Below are 7,660 nucleotides of genomic sequence, written 5' to 3' on the forward strand. Positions count from 1 at the left end.
CAGGAATACCAGTGGAGTTTTGAGCTTTAATAGGTGTGCACTGTGTAAATCCTGGGGAAATGGGGGTGTCTGCAGGCTCAGGGAATGAGCCAGTCCAGCCACAGCGCTGTCCCCTCCCTGGGGACGGTTCCACATCCATGGCCAGCAGGAAATGGGAGGTCACCAGAATGTCAGATGCCACCAGAGAGGCCCCTGGAGCAGCAGCGCCACATTAACGAGGTAATGGAGCCTGGAGCTGGGGCTGGCACGGGCTTCTGCGTGGAACTGCTCTCTGCAAAGGGAAATTTGCCTTTTGTCTCCAGGAGCTGCCTTGGGAATGGCTGGGAATGCTGGGAGCTTGGAGTTTACTGCTTTTGTCATCTCGTGCCTGTGTTGCTCTGCCAACTCAGAAAATTGCCTTTTAATAGGGAGGCCATACACGTAATTGTCACAGCCATTAGGTCAGATGGATTTTACAGGAAGAGAAAAAGATGTTGAGCATTTAAGGGCCATTAAATTGTGCAGGTTTTCATTGGTGGGCTGCAGCCTCCGAGGCAGCGCGACGCTGGGAGGGATATTTATTTTTACATTTGCAGAGCAGGGGAGGGAATACATTGCACAGGAAAATAGGACATGAAAATGGGCTGGTTTTCCACTTGGTGAACAGCTAGTTTTATTTCATAATAATTAGTTTTACACTTCATTAAGTGATGGGGCTTTTGCTTATATACTTTAGGAACACAGTGGAGAAGGTTTAAAAATTCTCAGCAGGGCATCAAGTTACAGTTTTATAATGTAATGAGGAATTTCAGAGGGAGATGGGATGAGAATTAGTGTGAGTTCAGAGACACTTCTGGTTGCCCTGGTCTCACTGTACAACTTGCTGGAGTTTGGGGTTTGGAAGGTTTTGACTTCTGTCCCAGTGGACAAGTGAGAAGTGCTGCAGGATCTCAGCTCCTGCTGGGAGGAGGGACAGAAGTTGGATATTCAGGAATTATTTCTCTTGCTGGTGTGGGGAAGAGCTGCAGCCCAGCCCAGGCAGCACCTCTGGGTGCTGGGAGGAGAAATGGGTGATCAGGGGCTTGCAGGGAATGGTTTGGCTGCAGAGTTAAAGTGCAGCAGGGCCTTCAACAGCTGATTTCACAGGAGCCACGAGCTCCAGCATGGACTGTGGAATTCCCAGGGGTGATATCCATCTTTTCCATGGCCCATCTCCTCTCCTGAGCTGCAGCTCCATGGAGCTGTCAAATCCCCAAAAATCAGATAAAAGGCAGCTCTGTGCGTGGATCTCAGCTCGTCAGGCTGACACCCTCGAGCTGCTGGAGGGTTTGGAGGTGCTGTGCTGGATCCTGCAGGCTGGCACCGAGTGGGAGGGTGTGCTGGGACCTCTGCTGTTCCTGTGTGTGCCCCTGACAAGAAATGACAGCACTCCTGTGCCCCTGCTCCTGTGTCTCCTGCAGCCCCAGGCTGTGATGTTCTCACATCCCACTCCTGCTAGAAGGTGGAAAAGGAGAGAAATGAGTGGGCTCTGGAGCAGGGACTCGCTGGGATGAGAGGGAGCTCCCTGGCAGGCAGCAGAGCATGGCAGCAGGCTGTGGGGAGGCAGAACAGGGTTCTCCTGGGCTTCAGCTTCACCTGGAAAGGGCAGGGTACAACAATGCAATCATTTGGGCAGCTTTGAAGAATTCTGGCAGTCTGCTTTTTTCTTTTTCCTCTCCTGAGTGAGGATGTAAACAGACCTGAGGAAGGTGCAGGGGGAGGGCTCTGGAGATTCCCTGGGGGTGCATCCACAGGGGAATCCACAACCAGTGAGAGGCAAGGACACTCTGGGGTCCCACTGCCTGAGGGCAGGGTTAGATGGGATGGTGGGAAGGAATAAAACCTTCCCCAGTCACCTTCGCAGCATCTCCAGTGCAACGGATGGGGACTCCAGGGCCACATTTGGAGGTAAATTACACGGAACAACTAAACCAATCTGTTCCTAAAGCGCTCCTGTGCCTTTGGGAGCCCCAGCCCTCACTGACTGCTGGGGGATTTAAGGGTATTTTCATCCATTCTAATCCATTGTTACCTTTTTTTAAAAGGTCAGCTGAACCAATCCCACCCAGCACTGGGGCTGCTTGGGAGAGCCTGTGCTCAGTCCCTGGGGGACATTGCAAATCCTCCTTGTTCCAGGTGCATTTGGGGCTGTGCTCCTGCTGTGTTTTGGGGCCGTGTTCCAGGTGTGTTCCCGGTGCCTTGGGGCCACGTTCCCACTGTGTTTTGGGGCTGTGTTCCTGCTATGTTTTGGGGCCATGTTCCAGGTATTTCTGGCCCTGCTTTGGGACCACTGTCACGTTCCCCTGTGCCATGGGCTCACCTGGGTTCAGACCCCTCTGCCCCCAGCGGGATCTGTCGGTGCCTTTCTGGAGCAGCTGGAAGGGGCAGTGCCCGTGGGGGCAGAGCAGCTCCCTGCCCGGCTGGAGCAGGTTCAGGACAGAGGTCAGTGCCCTGGCACGGGGCCTGCCAGGGCAAAGTTGATGTGCCAGCCCTTGGGAATGTGTTTGACCTGGCTCAGGGGGTTTGGCTGATCAGCGCTTCCACCCTGGATCACACACCTCACAGCAGGAAGGTGATGAAACACTGAGATGGGGGCTCCAGGCTCATCTCCTCTGGCTCTGTATCACAAGCTGCTTTGATCTCGGCTCTCAGCCCTCTGAGGTGACATTTCTGTGCCGGTTTGGGGTGTTCAGGTGTCCGTTGTCTCCACATCCTTTCTGGGACCAGGAGGGGCTCAAGGGGCAGGAAGGCTCTGTGGTCTTTTAGGAAAGACCACAACTGGAGGGGGCCAGACGTGGCCTAGCAAAGCTGCTCTTGCAGCAGTGCCTGCTGGGCTGTGGGAGGAGGAGGAGGAGGAGGAGGAGGATCTGGCTCATCCCAGCTGCTGGCAGAGCCGCCTCTGGAAGCTGCACGTTCCCAGAGTGGTTTCAGAGGCTTTTAATTGCCTTGTACTGCCCCGCTCCTGCCTGCAGGCTCTGCTGGAGCTGCTCTGTGCCCTGTGGCTCCAGCTCTCCCAGCTGCCTTCCCCAGTGCCAGAGCAGCGAGGCAGGAATCAGGGCAGGGCTCTGGCTCTGCCCCAGAACACTCCCCAGGAATGTGCTTATCTGCCGTGCTCCCAGCTCGGGCAGGAGCCTGTGCTCCTGCTGAAATCGAGATGCCCAGGAGAGGTTACAAACCTGCTCGGGGATTTTCCTGGGGCTGCGGGAAGGTGTCACCTTACCTGTGTCAGCTGGATGCCTCCGGGGGCAAAGTGTGGGGCGCTGAGTGCCAGGACACGGGAATGGCTCCCGGTGCCAGAGGGCAGCGATGGATGGGATTTGGGGAAGGAGCTGTTCCCTGGCAGGGTGGGCAGGCCCTGGGTGCCCAGAGCAGCCTGGCAGTGCCCAAGCCAGGCTGGGCTGTGACCGTGCTCACAGGGGTCTGAGGATGAGGGAAGAGATGAGGATCTGACTCTGTGTTTCAGCAGGCTGATTTATTATTTTATGATATATATTACATTGAAACTATACCAAAAGAATAGAAGAAAGGATTTCGTCAGAAGGCTGGCTAAGAGTAGCAAAAGAAAAGAAAGAATGATAACAAAGGCTTGTGGTGCAGACTTTCTCACAGCTGACCGTGATTGGCCATTAATTAGAAACAACCACATGAGCCCAATCCCAGATGCACCTGTTGCATTCCACAGCAGCAGATAACCATTGTTTACATTTTGTTCCTGAGGCCTCTCAGCTTCTCAGGAGGAAAAAATCCTAAGGAAAAAAATTTTCATAAAAGATTCTGTGACACTGGACATTGGGCCTGGAGCATCCTCATCTCTCTATATCTTTCTCGTGTCCAATCTAAACCTCCTCTTCTCCAGCTTGAGGCCATCCCCTCATCCCGCACCTCGTGCACGTGTGGTGCCTCAAAATGGCATAAAGGACATGAGAATTATTTCATTTTAAAACCTCTCCTCAGTCCTCAGCACACCTGGGCTCTGGACTGCGCCCTGGGCCGCGGCAGCAGCAGCAGGTTCTGTGCTCTGTGCCAGGCAGCAGCCGTGCCAGGCTGTCCAACAAGCCACAGAAAAGCATCTTCCAGGCCAGCCCTGCCTCCCCCGGCCGTGGTTTGTCGGATCCCTCGGCAGAGGGCTCAGCCTGATTGGAAACACCACCGCGGCTTCATTACAAGCTCCGCGGCTTCCCCTGCACTTAACATTCCCTACAAATTGTTTGCTCAACCCTGGCATCTCGCCTCGGAGGAATTGTTGTCATTTGAAGGTTGAAGTCAGCTCTTTGAGCCCTCACAACTGTAAATAAGAGGCTGTTTGGAGCAGAGCTGCTCCGCTTTTTTCCCAGGGATGGAAGCGCTGGAATCCCTGTCACGCTCGCGTTAAAGAAACCCCAAACCCTGCCCTGGGAAAACTCATTTATAGAAAGCAGCGAAACGAGCCGCTGTTTCTAGGCACATGTTCCTCATTTTGCCTTTATTGCTTTAACATGTCTGCACTGGAGCAGTGCCCCGGGAGGCCGGGGGTGCCAGCTGCACACCTGGCTGGGCTGCAGCACCAGGGCTGCCCTTTCATCTCCGCTCGCCTCTGATTGGAACCACGGCTTGGCCGCACATCACACACGGGGAGCTGAAAGCCATCCTCGGAGCTGGCTCCTGCAGGAAGCCCTGCGAGGCCGGGGGGGGTGAGGGGTGGGTTTTGTTCCCTTTTTGGAGCTGTTGTATGGAGTTTATGTCCTGGCAGAGGCAGGAAACCATCGTGTGCAATGTGGCAAGCAGAGCTCGCAGGCGGCCCGGCCAAGGGCTGTAAATTATGGCTTTAATTTCTTGGTTTATGGGCTCTTGTTGACTGCAGATCAATAGGAAAAAGGTGCACGGAGCCACCTCTTTTAATTAAAATGCTGCTGGGGCTGGGCTGCAGCGAGGGAGGGAGCAGCCGCTGGTTCCCAGTGCGGGGTTTGTGTTCCTCCCCTGGCTGCTCCGGGTTTCCAGAGGCCAATTCCTCGAGGAGACTCCAACCTCGGAGACCCATGGAACAGCCTGAGCTGGAAGGGATCGTTGCTCCAGGCCCTGGGCCTGCACAGACACCCCCAATCCCACCCCGTGCCCCAGAGCGGTGTCCAGGCTCTCCTGGAGCTCAGGAACGTGCCCACCCCAGAGCTGGCTCCGGCCTGGGCTGTGTTTGCCTCCTCACATCCCCAGCCAGCTCACCTTGTTCTCCAGAGAACAGAACCACAGCGCATTTCAGGCAATCTTGGTTCCAAACAGCTCCAGTTCCGCTTCACCCCGAGCTGGAGATGCTTTCCCCGGGGCAGGATTCTGCCCCAAACAGGTGCAGCAATATTTCTCTTTTGGAAGAATTTGCAGAGCACATCTCCCATCTGTGCCAGAGGCTCTTTTCCTGCTCGTGGCCCTCTGACACGGCCCTAATTAAAGGCAGATATTAAAGCCAAGCCCAGTTTATGTCCCGCCATTCCTGGGAGAACGACCCATCGCGTGAGATTGTTTGAAGTCTTAGTTAACCTTTCATCATTCGAGCCTGAGCCTGGCTTTGATTTTGCTGCAGGGAAAAAAAAAAAAAAAAGAAAAAGGATATTTTGCAAATTCTTCAGGAAGGAAACATGCCAATGCTGCGGCATCTCTCATTGTGCTGGGAATGCTGTGTTTGGAATCTCCTCGGCGATGCAGGCTGAGGAATGAAGGGTTTTTCCATTTCCCTGCTTGGGCTCTGCCTGTTCTGTCCGAGGTGCTGCTAAAGGTAATTACAGCATCCAGGGGGGTGTGCTGGGTGAGAGGGGAGGCTCAGGGTGAATCTCAGCCACAGAATCTCCTCAGAGCTGAGCTCTGCTGATCCGACACCTGAGGAACCGCTTCCAGGTGTTCAGAGCAGCAGAACGAGGAACATCCAATCCCCAGCACATTCTGTGATAAACCCGGGGCCAAAAGCTCCTCAGCAGCCTCCCTGCTTGTTTGTTTTTGCCCATGGGAGGTGCTGGCTGGCTGACAGGGGCTGGGAGAGCGGCCAGCTCCGGTGCCAGGGAGCCAGGGCAAGAATTCCCCGCTCCCACCCAGAGCGTGGCTGGGAGCTGGGCCTGGCCCTGCTGGCTGTGAACAGCTCCACGGAGGGCTTGGCTCAGGGCCTGCAGCTGGGAGCCCTTGGGCTGCTCCTGCCCGTGCAAGGTGGGCTGGGGGCTGTGTGCCCTCCCGAAACCCCAGCCCTGCAGCACTCCCGACCTCCCGAACCCTGCAGTCCCGGGCTGGCAGCTCCTTTTCACCACCGTTCCTTCCCCAGAGCTCTCCCAGCTGTTTCCTCCTCCAAAGACAGAGAAATAAACTCCCTGAGCCCCGGCCAGGACCTCAGCAATGCTGGAAGTGCTGCCAGCAGGGGCTGCCACAGGCGAGAGGGGAAGGAGCCTCCCCTGCTCCAGCCGGCCCTGGGAACTCATCCCTTGCTCCTGGGAGAGCCTGAGCCCTTCACCTGCCCCTGCAGGTGAGGCTGTGGGGCTGGGACACACCTGGAGGGAGGGCGGGATGTGCTCAGGGCCAGGGGCTGCTCAGAACCCTGACCCCAGGATGTGCAGCTGGAGCCCCAGCGAGGCTCAGAGTGGGCAGGTTCTCCCTGAAATCCATCCGTCCATCCATCCATCCATCCATCCATCCATCCATCCATCCATCCATCCATCCATCCATCCATCCATCCATCCATCCATCCATCGTTTGGGCTCCTTTTCCCCTGAAGGAGCCCTGGGGGCTCGCAGGGATTGCAGGGACCATTCCCAGGGAAGGCTGGGCTGGGAGGGCTGGAACCCCTGGCTGGAGGAGCCTTCTGCTCCCTGCCCTGCTCCAGGAGGATTCCCTGGCTGGAAGCTCCCTCTGCTCCCTGCCATCCCCCAGAGGATCCCGGCTTTAGGAGCCTTCTGCTCCCTGCTCCGGAAGGAGCCGCTGCCGCCTGCAGATGGTGCCAGAGACGGGACAAAGCTGGGCAGCGCTGCTGCTCCGGGGTAAAGCCGGGAAACGAGGGGAAATGGGGGGAGAAATCTGTCCCCAGGGTGTTCCAGGGGGTTCACGCCACATCCCTTGTCCGTCCTGTCTCTGTAGGCTGGACCGGAGATCCCACGGGCCGCCCCTTCCCACCCGATTCTGTGTTCTGGCTGTTCCATGAGCGTCTCCCCTGGCTGGGAATCTCCTTGCAGACGCTACCATCCATCTTTCAGTGCTCCACACGGGCTAGAAGCGCCCAGGGACACCGCGGAGGCGGTGGCACTCTCCTTTCCCAGGTTTATCCCCTGTGGATGCGTTTTCTCCCCCATGGATGGGGTTTACCCTCCATGGATGTGGTTTATCCTCTGTGGATGTGGTTTATTCCCTGTGGATGGGGTTTATCCCATGTGGATGGGGTTTATCCCCCATGGATGTGGTTTACACTCTGTGGATGTGGTTTATCCCCCATGGATGGGGTTTATCCTCCATGGATGTGGTTTATCCCCCATGGATGGGGTTTACCCTCCATGGATGGGGTTTATCCCCCATGGATGGGGTTTACCCCTCATGGATGGGGTTTATCCCCCATGGATGGGGTTTACCCTCCGTAGATGGGGTTTACCCTCCATCGATGGGGTTTCTCCTCCGTGTATGGGATTTAGCCTCCGTAGATGGG

Source organism: Zonotrichia albicollis, chromosome 11 (genome assembly GCF_047830755.1).
Source record: "Zonotrichia albicollis isolate bZonAlb1 chromosome 11, bZonAlb1.hap1, whole genome shotgun sequence".
NCBI lineage: Eukaryota > Metazoa > Chordata > Aves > Passeriformes > Passerellidae > Zonotrichia > Zonotrichia albicollis.